Source organism: Rhipicephalus microplus, chromosome X (genome assembly GCF_043290135.1).
Source record: "Rhipicephalus microplus isolate Deutch F79 chromosome X, USDA_Rmic, whole genome shotgun sequence".
Taxonomy (NCBI): Eukaryota; Metazoa; Arthropoda; class Arachnida; order Ixodida; family Ixodidae; genus Rhipicephalus; species Rhipicephalus microplus.
In genome coordinates this window covers 15390894-15409643 of record NC_134710.1, presented here as the reverse complement: position 1 = coordinate 15409643, position 18750 = coordinate 15390894, and the positions used below count along the sequence as shown (strand labels likewise).

General features: G+C 44.6%; 1 protein-coding gene across 2 annotated transcripts in view; it reads left to right on the top strand.

The window, feature by feature from the left end:
* The first annotated feature begins 2032 nt into the window (after positions 1-2032).
* LOC119175675 (neuropeptide F receptor) overlaps positions 2033-18750 on the top strand; it is a 529963-nt gene continuing 513245 nt past the window's right edge. For both annotated transcript variants that reach the window (XM_075881859.1, XM_075881861.1), the window contains exon 1: positions 2033-2154. The gene's annotated coding sequence lies outside the window, so the exon portion shown is untranslated. The remainder of the gene's footprint in view (positions 2155-18750) is intronic.

Below are 18750 nucleotides of genomic sequence, written 5' to 3'. Positions count from 1 at the left end.
CATGCCGACGAAAAGCCGGAAACCAAGCCGGCAGTGCGGAAACTGCGGAAACAGAATGAAGTGATTCTGCAGCAATGAACTGACTAATGAACAAATGAAGTAGCAATAAACTAATGATCGAATAACACAGCCGCGGCGACATATACAACCACCTCGATGACTATTATTGACCCGCCGAGGTGTCTTAATGGTTGTGGTGCTCAACTGATTGCCCGCAGGTCACTGGACTGAATCCCGGCCACCGCAGCCACATTTTTGTGGAGGTGAAATTACTTGAAGTTCATGTGCTTAGATTCAGGCGAGCGTGGACACATTGGCTTGTGACCAATGTCGGGGCTTATTCTTCTTCGGAAGCCCATTTATGACATGTAATTCCCTCTAGTCACCGTAACTTGTTTGTAATAATTTTTCATGCAGTGCATTGTAGCCTTACTTAAGGGTTAACGTGAAATGTTTTTGTAGCTGCTATCTCAAGTTAAGGCGTATGTGTCGCGCTAGGGGATGAAAATGGTATACACACATACATACAAAGAACTTTATTTTATCCCGGCTGCGGGGGCTGCATATCACACGAAGGCGGAAATGTAGGCCCGTGTGCTGAGATTTCGGTGCACGTTAAAGAACCACAGGTGGTCGAAATTTCTGGAGCCCTCCACTACGGCGTCTCTCATAATCATATGGTGGTTTTAGGACAATAAACATCACATATCAATCAAAGAACTTTATTTATACAAAGGACATAAATTTGAGTGCTTTGATAAACATGCAATTTTTTCGAAGTCTTTGCGCATGTGCCTTTTATTTATATCGCATGAGAGCTTCTGAACCAGAAATGCTGCCTCATATCTAGCATACAACAGGCACAGGAAGGTGCTATAAGCTACATCAACGTTGGCTACATCAACGTTATCTTTCCTTCAAGCGGCGCTCTAATGTATTTTCTTCATTAGATCAAAAAAAAGAAAACTTGCTTTGTTTTGCTGCTTTTAATCCTATCGAAATGTGTGATTTTCTTACTATGCTAAGTAACTGATGCTCCGAAAAAATTTTGCTATGATCATTTGTGTCACACAGAAAACCTAGGCTCTTTTTACGCAACGAACTTGAATTTGAAGCTCATATATCAAGCCGCTGAGCACTTGTTGATAAAACCATAGTAGTTATGATGTTATGAAGTTTGCACTTTCGTGTGCGGGTAAAAGCGTTTCGAATGCCTTCACATAGAGACAGAAGCGAATACTTATATCACTCAAAATATTCGATATATATATATATATATATATATATATATATATATATATATATATATATATATATATATATATATATATATATATATATATATATATATGGCACAACGGGAGCGTTGTCAACAAGAATAAATATATTTATTTCCCAACAGTTTCGGGTGGGGTCCTCCCTTCATCAGGGGATGAGTTATACTTACATGAACTTCCAAACTTCGTTGCTGTCGCGTCCCTCTCGCCTTGAAAGATGTTTGCGAGTGAGAAGGAACTGAAAAAAGAAAAAAAACAAAAAACAAAAAAGAAGGGAGAAAAAACACGAAAAAGAAAAAGAAAGAAAAGAAAGTAGAAAGAGGAAGAACCACTGTCAACACTGATTTGTGCCACTGTTTTGTGTCACACAAAACAAATAATATATATATATATATATATATATATATATATATATATATATAATATTTGTTTTTTGTAGCCACGTATTTTAAAGAAATGAACCAATACACGTGGTTATGTATTCACCATTATCATTCGAAACGGAATATTTATGCAGCAGCTCCCACAAAAGCGCATCATGGTGCTTGATCCCTCTGCCGCGTTTTGCCGTCGCTACGCTCGCATCGCGGCCCAGGCTCTGTTTGCTTTTCGTGGGAAGGCTTTACGTGTTTCCCTAACGCGCCACGGCTGCTAGGTCGAGCGCCTGAGCTGTGCGCAAAGTGGCGGGAACTTTCGGGGCGTGCAGCGCAGCGTGGCGCTCGTCGAACGGGCCGGCATGGAGAGGAAGGAGGCGAGTCGCGCAGGCGCTGATCGGTGCCCGCGCGCGCCGTCGGCCACAGAGGGGCCTCACGCAGCCCAGCCGATGGTCGTGAGCTCCGCGCCTCTCGCGCCGCTGGCTCGACAACGCCGGCAACAGGTGAGCGCACGTGGCACGTTGATGGTGCGTCGCACGGCCCCTACTCACTCGCACGTCTTTCTTGTACAGTCGACACTCGAGTGTTGCATAGAATTATATCGAGCAGGAACGTTGATGACTCGCTCCTGGTCGAATCTCAGCACGCGATAAGTGCGGCTTGTCGTTGGTTATTAGGGAGTTTTCAAATAGCGTACGCTTAGCTAGCAGGCATTGCGGACCTAGCGTTTGTGTATGAGCCCCATATGAGTTTTCAAATAGTGTTTGTCCGCCGCAAACGTTGACACACGCTGGAATCGCCGCAAAGTGGCCTTACGGGCATTGTAAGCCGAACGATATTTCGGGGTTTTTGCTGACATACCGCAAATGCTAACGGTGGTTAGCGTTATGAAGCATGCGCAGTGGCAGCGACATCTACGGATGGTGTTTGCGCACGCTATTAGAAAACTCCCTAATGTCGAGGCATATTTTCATTATCAGGCGATTTTACCTGCTGGTTTTCTTATCGTGATCCTGCTCTGAGAAACTTATGTAACGCTTTCTGATCGAGCTTCTCAGCTTCGGCAGCAATGACATTTCTGCAGACATGGAAGAAGCGTAACGCAGCGTGTTTCTCCAGAGCGGCCGCCACCAACAGCGGAAGTGAAGGTGTTTTCAGTGAAACGTGTACTTGAAGAAGGATTTCGAGTCTCCGAGAAAACTTGATGAATTGACTAAATAACGAATTTTTCCTGGGCTGAAGTACTCAACCCACGAGGCCGTAGGACAAGTTCTCGCTCGGTGCAGTGCACGACTTATTGCTGCTTTTCTAGCGCATGCACATCATGGCCCTTGCATTTGCTGTTTTTTTTTCTTTTTCAAACATTGGCGAGGGGGGGGGGGAGGGGGGGCTTTGCTAAAATTCCGGCCTCTTTGCTTTTTCGGCAACTTGCTGTATATTTTTGTTACGAGCCACTACCACTTGCGACAAGCACTCGAGAACGTGCGTTTATTTTTTTCTTTTTGGCTGTGGAGCAACCTAGTTCTACCGTCTGTGTGAACAGAGGGATCCCACAGCAAAAAGTTAAAAAAAAAAACATGTCAGAAATCGAATGTACTTGCAGCGTCGATCAGGACTCTTGCTAAATACTTGGACATTTAGTCGTTTGTTCAGCGTTGCTAAGTGTTCATTGGGCTTATGTAGTTCTTTTTACCCCGACACATCTGCTGCCAATGTTTTCTTCAATTAGACTTAGTTTTACGTTAGTGCTTGTCCAACTGTAACTGGAATGCAAAAGAAACGCTTCCGACCAGAATCGTAACTAGAGCGCTATAATCACCAAGGTGTAGTGTTAGCTCCATCATACCTCCGGCCACCTGGTTATGTTCTCGGCTGGTGACCCCCGGTCGCGGGATTGAATCTCGGCCGTGGCGACTACATTTTTGATGGAGGCGAAAATGCTTGAGGGCCGTGTGCTTACACTCAGGTGTGTTAAAGAACCCCAGGTGGTTGAAATTTCTGCAGCCCTCCACTAAAGTGTCTATCATAATCATATCGTGATTCTGAGATGGAAAAGCTCAACCATTACCATATCTCAATTACGGTGTTATCAAGACATGCCACTGTCGGGGTTAGCATATACGGCGCGAGTTCTTAACCCCGCCACTATCCTAATTCTGCGTGTTTTGTTTTGTTCGGTTGCTAGACGAATGGCATGACCTTCTCTGATACGTTGTACTTATCAGCGGGCCTGACAAGAGTTGAGGAGGGCGTGCAAGTGGAAGGGGTCGAGCTCGCAAGCGGTTCGCTGAGGGACGTGCGCAGCGAACACATGTTCGATCGCTCTGCTTGCTTATTTGGCAAACAAAGTGGCTTGCGACTGGTAGTTACATACCTGAACACTGAGCGAAGAGCTCACCAAGCATTTTCGCATACCTTCGGAAAGGACACCACTGCATTGCAGCAGCACACAAAGTAAATTCATTTTCGGTGCCATATATACGAGTAACCAGCGCCAGAGCTTTTAGCAGCTACCTGTCTTTCATGCCGTTCGTGGTTCATCCGCCACTTAAGCAAAAAACATTATGGAGTATCTTCCCGAAGAAAACCCCGATGGAATGCGAGACAGCAGTGGTGCTTATGCCGTTGACCGCGTTGAAACTGGCGTCGACGTGGGTACCGGAAAAACGGTTTGAAGCGAAACCCCGTGCAGCGTGTACTCTTGTGAACATTTGTTTGAAACGCAAAAACATGGGAGGAGGGTTGGGTTTCGTGTAATTTTCATCGCACGTAAAAGAGCCAAAGCGTTGCGGGTGGTGCAGAGAGTGAGGCGAGATAGAAGCCTGTTGCGAGCTCGCGGAGAAGGCAGCAGCTGCGGCGAGTGAAGGAGAGAGGGACGTCAACGCGCAGCTGCGACTTGACCTTCTTCGCATCGTTCCAGCAACTGCGGCGAGGAGAGCGTGGTGCGGCGCGTTGACATGGAGACACGGACGGACAGTGTTACAGAGGCTAGTCAAAAACCTGCTTTGCATCGAAAATTGGAGCATGCTTGAGCTTCACCTTCGAACGCAGATCGCGACAGCGTAATCGGAACTCGTGCTCATCGCTGTCTGAACCGCTAGCCTTCTTCGGTTGTCGATGCAGGCCTCAAGAGACTGTGCTCGACTGTGCTCATAACGTTGGTCCATACAAAGTACCGCTGAATGAATATTGCAAGCATAGTTTCTAAGTGTTCACTACGCCATAATTATTTCTTTTGCGAAACAGCGAAGGGTACCCTACGCAACCGTAGGGCAACGCGCGATCTTATGCATGTGTTCACTTTGTTGATTCTTCTGGTGTTGAGATGATTGAATATGTCTGTGAGCTTTGTGATAGGTATCAAAACAACCATTCCTTGCTCATTTTTAATATTTTGATGCCTGGCGCGATTCTTTGCTTGTGCCACACAATGCGGAGTATAGTGACTTTCGTGTTTTTTTTCCAAACAAGTTTTAACAAATACTGTGGCTCTGTTGTAGAACAGCTGCTTGCCACGTAGGCGCTGGTTTCTGTCGTTAATTAGACCAGAATATTTTCATTTTATTTACGTCTATTTCAATTTTGTGGTCATGAACAAGATGATCATTCGCTCATAACCAAGGACGCTGACGCCGCAACGTCTGCTAAACGAGCTCTTTAATGCTGTGGTGTTAAAAAGCCTCATTTTCCTTTTCATAGTAATGCGCTATTTTATTCACACGTATCAAACTAAACGTAGATAGTTTTCACGGTTTTGGTACTTCACGCGAGGAGCAGTTGGTGTTGGTGAGGGACTGAAGTTTCTGCCCAACAGGAAAAGCCAGAATACGTTACAGCAACTTTTAGTCGCGTCTTCATTGTGTTTGGTATTATATTTTCGGCGTTTTTCTCTGACGGGCAATTGAAAGTGCTTGTACAAGTGAACCGTGTACCACATTTCAAGTGCCGCATAGCGCTTCAGGCATGCAATTGTTTTTGTTTAGTGTCCATGTGTAATGCACTGCAGTTGTCCATTGTACCCAATATAAAAGCTCTTCTGGTATACAAGTGGCGCTTCAATGAGACAATATTGCTACAAAATTGTTTATGTGTTGTATATAGAAATGCAATAATGTTTTAAATATCACTTTGGAGTCGGTGAATTTGCATAGTAACAGCAGCTGCGTAAAAAGTTCGATCATCAGCAAATATTTTACTGTAAAATTAATATTGTTATCGATGTGCTCCTGCACAGAAATCGTATTAATTCACAAGGAAACAAAAGTACTTCCACAAGACGGCAAAAAATGAGCTTAGTCATGAAATATATTTTCACCTTGATACTCGTTCGGACTCAGATTTACTTATTCTTTTCGCAGCCGTGCTCACGAGCACTCAGCCTCATGAAAATGTTACTAAATTAGACTCTTTGACTCTAACTCACGGATCTAATGAGTCTGAGTGAGCTGACTCATGAGTTCGTTAGCGTACAATCGGCTTTTTCAAGCTCGGTGTCAATGCTCTTTGAAATCCATAACTCGTGAAATGGCGCTTTTTGATTTTGACCTTCAGATATGAGGTATTAGTAGGGGCAATTCAGCAAGGACATTGTTTCAAAAGGTTGATATTCACACGAGATACAAATGTCAAGAAATTACGGGAAAGAGTTTCTGGGGTGCGGCACGCACCTGCATTACCCCTTCCTCCGTAACCCATGCCTCTTTTCAATAAATATTGAGCTGCCATATGAGCGCTCGTGCTTTCAAGTACTTGTGTGAAGGCATCAGTATAAACGCGAGTCTACGTAAAGCTCCTAGTAATGCTGAAGTTGAGAAAATAGAAGAACCGAGGAAAAATGTACTCCTCACCCAGGATCACTCTAAAAATGGATGTCGTGCTCATGGCTCACTCGGACTTACCAAAATTAACATCCACAAGGGACACAAGCTCACAAAATATTACTCACCCGGACCCATGGCTCGATCTGAGTCGGAGAGAGTCGACTCATGAGTGCGTTTGCCGACGTATGGGCAGTTGTATTTTTCATGATAAACTAAAGATCTAAGATGAAGGTGGTACAGGCCAACACGCCTACATCGAGCTATTATGATAATTTCGTAGAACGCTTCTATGAAGACGCACAGTCAGCCATTTATAAAGTCACGTTATACTGTTTGAATGGCTAACTTTATTATCGAAGTAGGCAAGTAACAGGCTAGAGACCGTGCAGTGGGGGGAATATCATGTCGTCTGTAGTAATGCCAGATGGTAGTAGTTAGTAGAGTTCGCACAACGCAACAATTTACGGATCTTGAGTACCTTCTTCAGGAAACGGGGTAACCATAAATGAATGGGGCGAAGTTCTTATGCCGAAACTAAAAATGAAACAGACTCCATTCTGTGTGCACATCTAGGCATAGTATCGAATGTAGCCCCGCCGTGGTGGTCTAGTGGCTAAGGTACTCGGCTGCTGACCCGCAGGTCGCAGGTTCAAATCCCGGCTGCGGCGGCTGCATTTCCGATGGAGGCGGATATGTTGTAGGCCCGTGTACTCAGATTTGGGTGCACGTAAAAGAACCCCAGGTGGTCGAAATTTCTGTAGCCCTCCACTACGGCGTCTCTCCTAATCATATAGTGGTTTTGGGACGTTAAACCCCACATATCAATCAATGGTATCGAATGTAGAAGTAGTTGGCAAGATCAGATGTAGTGACCATAGAATGGTAAGAGCTCGTATTCACTTGCACTTTAGAAAAAAGCACAGACAAAAACTGATACGCAAGAAGCCAATTGATGAACTAGCGGTGAGAGGGTAAGTACAAGAATTCAGAGTCTCGCTTCAAGATACATTCGAGGCACTAAACGTGATAACCAACGTTAGCGTTGACACAATCTTGATAACCTTACTAGTATCATCAAAGAGTGTGCCATAGAAGTCGGAGGTGCAGTCACTTGACAGAACACTGGCAAACTATCTCAGGATACGAAAAGTTTTAAGACACGACAAACCATTAAAGCCTCAAATGCAACCGACAAAAGAGGGCTAGTGGAGCTTTTGAAGTTAATCAATAGGCGTAAGGTAGCCGACATCAGAAGGTATATTATGTAAACAATTCAACAGGCTGTAAAAAGCGGCAGAAGCCTAAAAGCTGCGAAGGTAGACTTGTGCATAGGCAAAAATTGGATGTATGCAGTGAGCAACAAGGACGGCAATGTCATAACCAACATAGTACAGTCGACGTGATGGTGGAGTTTTACAGAGAACTGTACAGAAGCGAAAACAACGAGGATGATATCCCAAGAAACAATGCTAGTCCAGTCGGACTCACATTCACTAACAAGTTTCTCAACCGCATTCACTCGGACACAAGCTCACCAATATAGTACTCACCGGAGTGGACTCACATTCACGGCTTAATCTGAGTGTGAGCGAGTCGACTCACGAGTGCGTTCGCCGGCGTATGGGTAGTTGTATTTTTGAGGATAAACAAAAAACTAAACCTTACAACGCGCAAAGTCTGGGGAGACATCTGTCAACTCAATACTATAGTTGGCACCAACCACTCATTACAATTTTTCCATACGCGATGGTGACTTACAGGTGTCATCCACTGCCAGTACAGACACAACTCACAAACTAAACATTTTCAGATTCGAGCTCCCTGAGCTTTTATTACTCACTCTCCTTTCCTGACGATCTAACTTAAGTACCACCTGCTATATTTTGATAGATTACTGCCACACAAAAAAACTTGCGTTATTCTGCTTTCTTATAATCGCAATGCATTATTATGAGCGCGAAATATTTTACCAGAAGTCTACGCAAATTTTGGCAGCCTCGATATGTAGTGGAGAACGATATGTTCCGGGAGGCAAACTTGAAATCAGGGCTCCTGCTGTACCATATGCGGCGCCGATGTGATCCTGTGATCTCTCTCATCTGCGCTCAATACCTCTACAAGTGCATGTATGAATTTTTATGTGTATCGAGCCTCAAGCCTTAATTGGTGTGATATTGTTGCAGTTAATGTGCACTTAACCCTTTGCTGCCGGATGTTGCTCTGAGACAAATACCCCCCATTTTTGTTTCTTTCTGCAAGCACAGTCTGCTGCGCGACCCTTCTGGTGCGATATGTGATAAGAGGCAAATACTAGAGAGCGTTCTGGGCATTAAAAATACGTAGGGATAAACGCATCGCGTTTTCGTAGTGTTTTCTTCCAGCGTCTGACAGGTGGTAAAAGAAGCTCCGCGCACGGAAGGAAATTTGTTCGACAACAGTGGAACGGGAAGTTACAGCTACATCCGTTATACTTAACATAGTCAAGGTGTTGTAGAACATTCGTTAACACGCTGATTGGTGTGGCCGCAAGTTACACCACAGACATCTTCATACCAAATGTGTTGCTGCTCACGAAGAACATTGGGCATATATGAGAGTACAAGCAGATAGGGGAAGATGCGATTCTAGTAATTTGCGATGTGCTGAGCCTTTATATGCGATGTATTTGGTGTGGGACAGAAAGACAAGGATCATCTTCATAAGTCGGCTTGTTCTCCTTTCATCCTTGTCTTTCTCGTGTGCGACGCAGAAGAAGCGCGCTGATCTGTCCGGCATAGAAAAAGGAAGAAAGTTTATCTATATAAAAATGTCTGCGTGACTCGATGGGCTTTTTATTTTCACAATATTAAATCTAAAATCATCGTTTTTGTTACACAAAACAAGAAGATATGTTCTCTTTTCTAGCCTAGTATTTTTTTCTAAGCTATCCGACTCATGGCCAGTCGTCCATGGCCGGTGTAAGGCAACATTTTCGGACGTACATTCATATTTCAGCCTTGCATGGTGCAACGTACAGCTACACCTCATTTCAGGCCGCTATTTCGGGAAGGCATTCCATGTGAAGTAGCACCACAGGTGCCTAATCTTTCTCAGGAGCAACAAGTCAATACTCACCGCTAAAAAGTGATATCTTTTTTCTAAAAGGTTATTGACATTTTATAATTTCGTTTGCATACGAGAGTTTTCTCGTTGTTCAATAAATCAAAGTTTTGGAAATCAAAGGAATATTTCTTAATATTAGGATGAAACTACTAGAGCACGCAAGAATAATTAATACTACTGCACACCTACGCTCAAGCAAAACAATATCAAAATTTTTGTGAATAACTTGTAATAAACATATCGACGTCAAAATTCTTGATAGCTATACTTCAGAGCTGAACATTTGTGTGAGGGCATGTACCTGAATCTACGAGATGATATGCATTTTAAGGAAAGTACATTTAAAGGTTGCCACTACTGAAATTTCTGCGACGGCCATTCTTAGCCCCGCCGCGGTGGTATAGTGGCTAAGGTACTCAGCTGCTGACCCGCAGGTCGCGGGATCAAAGCCCGGCTGCGGCGGCTGCATTTCCGATGGAGGCGGAAATGTTGTAGGCCCGTGTACTCAGATTTGGGTGCACGTTGAAGAACCCCAGGTTGTCGAAATTTCCGGAGCCCTTCACTACAGCGTCTCTCATATTCATATGGTGGTTTTGGGATGTTAAACCCCACATATCAATCAATGCGACGGCCATTCTTGGTCAGACATTTTTGCTTTCACCTGTAAGGATCGAGGCCCCGCCGTGGTGTTCTAGTGGCTAAGGTACTCGGCTTCTGACCCGCAAGTGGCGGGATCGAATCCCGGCTGTGGTGGCTGCATTTTCGATGGATGCTAAAATGCTGTAGGTCCGTGTGCTCAGATTTTGGTGCACGGTAAAGAACCCCAGGTGGTTGAAATTTTCGGAGCCCTCCACTACGGTGTCTCTCACAACCATATGGTGGTTTGGGAACGTTAAACTCCACATATCAAAACATGTGGGGATCGTTCGCATCACCACCCGATAACGACTCGTGCTGCGCAGTAGAGGGGCGCGATTTCTACAGATTGTCTGTGAAAGCGCAGCCTGTGCCGAACGAGTTGGCGACGGACTGACGGGTCATGTGTGCGCGTGGATTATGGCGTCAGCCTGGTAAAGGCTGAGCCTTGAATGACATGCGCGCTGGCCATGAAAATGATAAGCTGCAAGCTTAAAGGGGCCCAGCAACACATTTTTAGGAAGGTCACAAAACGCTGCCGATCGGTGGTAGAGGCTCCCGAGAACACGCGAGCCAAATATTATAGCGCAGCACGCGGCCTGGAATTCGCAATAAATAATGGAAGTCAGCTAAATATTGATTTTTATTCTCTCGACAAATCACGGATTATGCGCAAAAATAACACGTAGCAAGCCATTCTATAAGCCATTAGCTGATTTGAACATGGCGTGCTCGCTCGTTACAGAGATTGCCGCGGGAGGCCGCTACTCGTCCACGCGTGCGCGTGCGATCACACTGAAAAAGCCGCGCATTCGAAGAAAAAAAAATGATCAAAGTGCTCAAGGTCATGAGGCGCGCATGACATATTTCTGTGGCCCTGCCATCCCTCCGTGCTTACAGTGCTTTCGTCGGGACGGGAGAAGAAAGAACGCAATTGCAGCACGCGACAAACCTGTGTAACTCCACTAGCACTGGACGGATTCTTAAAGTTTTGGTGGCGTTCAACTCCTAAGGCAATAGGCTCTTCCACTGAATTCATTCATTTGTGGTTACTTAAAAAAAGTGTTTCAGGGCCCCTTTAACTGTTGATTGTTACCTGTACTATTAAATATTTTTGCAACTTTTCAGGCGGCGTTGGCTTCTGGCGTTTGGCAGCAGATGGTGAGAACCCACCACCCTGTAGCGAATTTTCTGTCACAAAAATGAAAAATGAATTTAGATAATAACTTGTTTTCTAGCCATGGATAGTACGCTTCAATTATTAAAAAGCAGGGAAAATGCTTTTTTAGCTAAAATGTGGTGAAGTATTTGGGAACGTGGGCTGTTGCTGGAGGCGACGTTACGGCAAGCGTGCTTGCGTTCTTGAAGGCAGCGATTTGTAATTCGATTATGCACCCCTGGAACTTCGTGTCAGAATAATGCCACACTTCTTATACAAGTTTTGTTTTCGGCCCATAACAGGTGTAAGTGCTGCGTTGCGCAAAACACGCCCAATGATTAGGAGCCCTCGAAGTAATCTTAGAAACTTCCGATGCAATTACGAGCACAACGCGACCATTGCTGTTCCTTCTAGGACATACGCGGCCGTGAGCAAGAACGCTGGAATATTCCATGACCAATCTATAAATACCGACGAGCTTCACCGCTTCTCAGTTGATCGACGACCGACGCTCTGTTTGCCGCTACCAGCGCTAGTGTGTTATTATTGTCATGTAAGTTTTTGTACACCAGCCACAGGTTCGGCTAAATAAACATTTTCGTCTTGAACATACAGACTTGGACATCCCCGGTATCAACAACGCCACCAAACAACAATTCCACCGCTTACGTGGACAAACTACAGACGTCAGCACCTACAATATCAAATACCCCGGCTATAAACACTGCGATGAATGACATGGACTTTTACGCACCCCTTTCTAACAATATGTAAAAAGCTTTCTGTTACATTCCACTATAATTTATCAATAGCTTTTTATATACCGTTTATACATTTTTTCGCTGGTTTTTACTAGTTTCAAGCTTCATAGTTTAAAGCATTTAGCAGGGCTGTTCTAAGATACGTTGAAATCGTACCGCAATACGATACAGGGTACTGAGGCAGAGAGTATGGGAGATACAGATACAAGATACTGCTGTGAAAATTGTATCCGATACGATACTTGCCATTTGTATCTTAAGATACTTCGATACATTCGAAATATTGGTGTCATATACCCCGGCTATCTAGTAGCGAACGCTTATGCAAAAAACGATGGCTTAACAATTTCTCAAATGATCCCAATTTTATTTTAAGGAATTAATTGTTGATATTAAAAAAGTTTTGCGCAAACTGAGTTTGTTTACTTACTAAAAACTTGTTAGGGTTTCCTTTAGCTGCTTAACAGGGCAGCTCTGTGGACACTTTGGTGACAGCGGTTCCTGTCTTGTCGTTTCTGTAATTGATCGGACTCGCTGCTGAGCTTCCCGACTATGGTTAACGGATTGCAATCCAGTCACACGAGCTTCAATAATAAGCCGTTGCGCGATAGCGCAAGTACCGGTGGGCAGTTTCAGCTTGTCCACAAAGCTGTATTCACATGACGGACGTCACCACGGACGAATCAGTCACGTGACATGTAACTTGATTCGGATCTCTCTACAGTCACCATTCACACAACAGGGGAGAATTGACGCTGCAAGCGACGATTTCAGCATCTCTACCCAAGTATCCGAAGTGTGATTTGGGTTTCCGTCGTTTAATGAATCCCTCAGCGCGGACCGAAGCGGGGACGTGGAAATGGGTGACGTCCGGTGGCGTAGAACAAGATCCCCGTAGTCGAATCGCGATTGTGTTCATCTTGAGGACAGAGCTTTAAAAAACAAATGTGCAATAACGAATCGCCGGTTTGCAGCAGCAACAACGCTGGTAGCGCCATTTTAGCCAAAAATTGTGATACAGGCCTATGTAAAGCGCATAAAGCTGCTATTACTTTTTTATTACTATTATTGATTGCACGTTAGTGAATATATAGATAACGAATGGTTTATGCGGGCAGATAAGAAAAATAACTTATCTGTATGCTGGTGTAAACCATTATTTATCTATAGAATCACTAACATTCAATCAATTTTTAGTGAGAGAACATGTGGACCTCGGAAACACCTCAGACCAATTTTATGTCACGCGGTAGTGACTATGAAGAAAGTGGCAGAAACTATGGCAGAAATGGTTCTCAATATTATTATGTAAACTAAATTCGACCATTTTACCAAGCAGCAAGCAGAATGTTTGGTGCTGTATACTCAACGCACGCCCACATAATGACATGTAATTTCCACATCGCCTTGGCAGAAAAGTAAACTCAAGGGAATGTAGATGTGTAAATACAAGAAATAAAGCAGACATTTAGGTGAAAAATGAAACAGGGAGCTTATTTTGGCTGATCTTTGCAAAAAATCACATTGCATTCACGAGAACGAAAAAAAAAGTTCAGAGCAGTCGGTGATGTATAGAATGCAAGAGGAGGATAATTTAAAAAGCACTTGCACTAACAATCATATTATAATTTCTAAAGCTCTTTTAACAGAAGCAGCAGGAAGAAAACCGCATTTTACGCAAAAATATACAGTGATATGGACGAGCGCTTGTTCTATTCGATACAAAATCAGAACTGGTGGGGCCATAGATCCACACTGGAGAGTGGCATGACAAATTTTGTGTTGATCGCCACACACAATGGGGTACGCGGTGCTTACAAGGAGATAAAGGCAAATGTCATAGCTCTGACACAATTAAAAAATAAAAGAAATCGAGAAAAAAAAGACACATTGGCAAGCACACGAACGTATGGAAGACCAGCGCTGAATAGGTGGCGCGCCGAAGAAGAGCACCTGGCGTAGAGCACGGACACAACTCAGCTGCTCGCACCCAGACAACCGACCGCAGTGTGCCACTCTGAGAGCACGTGCGTGTGCCGTTTCCGTGCTTCATTTTGGAACAAACAGCTTGAAAAAAATAATTGGATTGATTGATTGATTTATTGATATGTAGGGTTTGATATCTAACAACTACCATATGATTATGAGAGACGCCGTAGTAGAGGGCTCCGGATATTTCGACCACCCGGGGTTCTTTAACGTGCACCCAAATTTGAGCGCACGGGCCTACAACATTACCGCCTCCATCGGAAATGCAGCCACCGCAGCCGGGGTTCGATCCCGCGACCTGCGGGTCAGCAGCCGCTATACCACCACGGTGGGGCCAGCTCGAAAAACCGTTGCGCCAGTGATACAGCACTGTGGTTTGGAAAAATAACTCTGCATGTCCGAAGGCTACTCTCACATAAAAGCCACTAAAAAACCGAGAGAAGACATGGAACGCGGACTGCGTTTATGCATATATATAGCATCGAAGGGACAGTGCTGAGCCGTGATGGCAGCTCCCTCGTCGTCATTTTCTGGTTGCGTGGTGAGTTTTTGCTAATACTAGGTGCTAGTTGACATGCCGCAATTGATAAGTCCGTGCTGCGACGACACCATGCTGCCAACATCTACCGTAGAACAAAACAAAAAAAAGGCAGAGTAAGTGATAGCTTGCCATTTTTTTGCTGGAATCGTTTGTACGCCCTGTCCGTGGTATGTGCGCACGGGGACGTTCATCAAACAACCCACTGTGGCAGTATAGCATGTGTGGTGTGTCGCGCTACTATTATTGAGGGCGCGGAATAGATTAGTGACCATCGCGGCCGCACCTCGATGGGGATGAAATATAAGAATACCCGTCAACCAAGATATATGTGCGCAGTGGAGAAGCCCAAGTGGTCACAATATTGATACGCCCAGTACAGCGTACCTCATAATGATATCTTGTTAGGCACATGAAAGCCTAGCAGTTATCGATGTTGAACAGACAGCTTCATTTTAGGCCGACACAGGAAAGCGAAAAAAAAACTGAAGCTGTGTGTTAGGCGAACTAAGCAACGTGCAAAAATTTAAGACACTTGATAAGTCTCTAGTAAGGCGTACATTCCGATGTTACTTAGCCACGGAAGTCGGTGAGAAAAACGCTTACTGCATTTGCTGACTCCAGAAGGCTAAGCTTCGAGTAGTCTGCTGCTTTGTTCGTAGCAACAACTCTGTCTTTTGCACAAATTAAGTTAAACAGAGGCATCTCGCCATCGAGTGTTCTCCACGAGAGTATTTTATATAACAGCTCAGAGGCGTAGGTGAACATGGCCCCGCACAATTCTTGTGAACAAGGCAGCTTTCCTTTACACGCAACTGTTTACAAAAAAAAAAGACTACCTGCTTATTGTATCATTCACTTTATGCGGTGGCATCACATGGCGTTGGGTGGTGGCGGTCAGATGAATGGGTGCACCGATACTTTGTTAGTCTTGAAGTGCACGACTCTATGCTCAGCGGACTAGATAAAAAAGTTTACATATGCCGTATGTTGGATAATACGCTCGTTTCATTTTCAGATAACCCCGTTTAAAGTCTACTTGTTGGCCGTGGTTTCTACGGGGGCTGTCTTCTCTATCGAATAAATACAGCAGACATGCGCCATTCGGTTCAGAAACGAGCCCGACAGCACTAGACAGGAAAGCGAGAGCAGAATTTTGCTCGCCTGACCACTTAGATGCAACATCACCTCCTCTTTCTACGTCCTCAATTTCCTCTATATGTGCCCTGTCTTTTTATATAGTTGCACTTGATTACGTAGCAGCACTGCCAGTGCCCTTTGGTTTTGTTATGGCTATGCGCGCACGCACTGCCCCTACCAGCCGCCACTCTCGTCTGCGAAATCAGCTCAGAAGTGCGCACTCTCACCGCCAGGGTGGTCGTGGAAACTCCAGCGCTGGTTCCCTATAGCTTCTCTCGAGACTGCGCGAGGTCTGTCATGTTGCTCTGCTCCACCAAAAGGGACGTGAACGCCTCAACGTCTGCGCTCATACGCTTCGCACGCAATGGAAGTGTCCTGTATCTTAAAACACACGATACATTACTGTATGTAAGAGAAATACAGATACTTGTTTTGTAAGGCGTATTGTGATACAGATACAAGATACACAAAGAGTACCGAAAATAGTATTTCAGATACACGTATCTTCGATACTGTCCAGCCCTGGCATTAAGGTACATAATCTCTAACTGTTTGAATGTTTTATGAAGCGTTTTGCATGATATGTTTTTTACGAAGTGTGTTCATGATATCTTTTTAATTTTACATAAAATGTTTTTATTGTATCGTGTCATGAAATGTTTGTGTACGTTTCTGCTATTTGAAGGTGATTGTGTCACTGGTTCTGTTATTAAGAAGGCAATCGCCCTGCTAAATTTAGGGACCGTCGTATTAGCCCCCGGAACTGCATCATGAAAGCTCGGACAATATAGTTGTGGTCCTATTTGGTGTGCCAGTGAACGCTGGCTGTGGTCCAAAGAATGAGTTGGAGGCGAGAGTTCATAAACAAACAGAAATATATTCCGAAACACGGTTGACCAAAGAACACACAAATATGCACTCTCGGCAATAGTCCAATACAATATGTAACCACACACCACACAAACAAAGGGCTACACAATACAATCACATACACTCAAAGCAACAGACAAAAGCAACAAGACGCGCTACAATGCAATCACATGCTTCAAACTACCAAGACACTTAAAGACTAAAGAGATTGCAAACTTATTCAGTCCAAAGTTCTTGAAACAAAGTTTGAATGATACTCTTCTAGGAATCGCTCACTCAAAGTCTGTCACTGATGTCAATCCGCTGCCCCGAAGTTTCTCTTCCAGGAAACCTCGCATCTTTATATGTCCGCACTCCAAGCACCAAACTTCTTCGCCGGTAACACGTCGGCTTCTCACGCGTTGCAATTGCGCGACGCGTCTTCCCTCGCTGGCGGTAGACACACACTCTTCTGCTAGTAGCACAAGCCTTCGCCCTTCAGGTGGAAACCCTCTTCATCTTCTGCTTTGTCCCTGACGACAAAAGCCTTCGCCCAACGGTGGGACAACTCTCCGGCACAAAACTTCCTTCATCTCCTGCTGTGTCACTGAGGACGAAAGGGTTCCCCGACCCGGCGGAAAGACCATACGCACCCTTGCGCAAAACTTCCTTCATCTCCTCCCTACACGCACACTGGCGTAAACTATCATCTGCTGCTCGCTTAAATACCTTTGTGCTTGTTTCTAGACGTTTGTAATTGTTTCGTCAGCGCGATGCGCAGCCAAGACCGCGGAAAGGGCGATACGTTTGGAGAACCGTCTGCGACACGTGACTACACTGTAGCGTGACGCAACTCTGCATCACCATGCCCCTTTCCTTCGAGATTTTTCTAGCCATCTTTCGCCAATCGATGCGAGGAGGTTGGTCAGCGTCTCGGCGCGTCCGAGGGGGAGAGACAGCACGCCCGAAGACTCCTCTGATGTTTGCTTTCTTCTTTAACGCTGTCTTCGGTGGGCGACAATGTGGTGCTCAATATCGTCGCCGTTACCGAAATTCGAAGGTGCGCGCTTTCTTGGGCGCTCGTTTGTGACAACTTGTATAATGTGAAACTGTATTGCTCTGTTTGCATTTAAAGTTATGCTCATGCAGATGCTTTATTTGTGTACATGCACTAAAAACCACGTATACGCATGCCGATATGCGCAAAAGAGTAAGCGCCTCTTTCAGACCACATGACCTTTAGGTCTGGCTCCTCTTTCTGTAAAACGAAAAAATAAACTTCAAAATGAAAAGTGCAATACTGCTGCCTTCTTCAGCATCACGACCTTGTGACACTATCGAATATGCACATGTAGGCTTTCCGTGAACGTATACACCCTTCAATTAGTATATGAACGAGTCATATTCACGTGTGAAATGTGATACAGCGGGTATTACATTGAATTCTGCCACCCATGGTGCCCTAACTTCTATTGAGGCCAAATACAGCGTAAGCTGAGAAGCACGTTGAGGTATCGGAAGTAATGGAATATAATCCGAAGTACCCCACCATACGTAAATTAGAATCCTAAATCTTCATTCTGATGCGTGAAACCTCAGCAATAACTCTTACTATTAAACAAAACTGCTTGAGCCGTGCATACTTTCAGCGTTCGCACATGGGAATATGTCCAAACAATAGCTCAAAAAGAACAGTTTACTTGAGAAGGGCCTTTTCTCGACATGTGTTATGTCAATCTTGCGTCCATGTATGTAGGCTATATATGATCGATAAATGCAATATCATTGAGTGTGCCTGTCTGTGTTCGCGCTCTTTAAAGGGGTCCTGGAACAGTTTTTCAAGTAACCGAGGAACGGAATAACTAAAAGACCCTATTGGCTCGCGAATTCAATGCCGCAAAAGTTTTAGAAATTTGTCTAGTACTAACGGAGTTACTAAGATTAGTCGCAGGCTGCAAACGCATTCATTCTTCTCTCGTTCCGATGCAAACGCTGGAAGTTACGCCGGGAGGGATGGCAGGGGCAAAGAAAATTTGTCACGCGTGTCTCGTGACCACGAGCACAATTTCTTTCTATTTTCTTCGAATACGCGGTTTTTTCAGTGT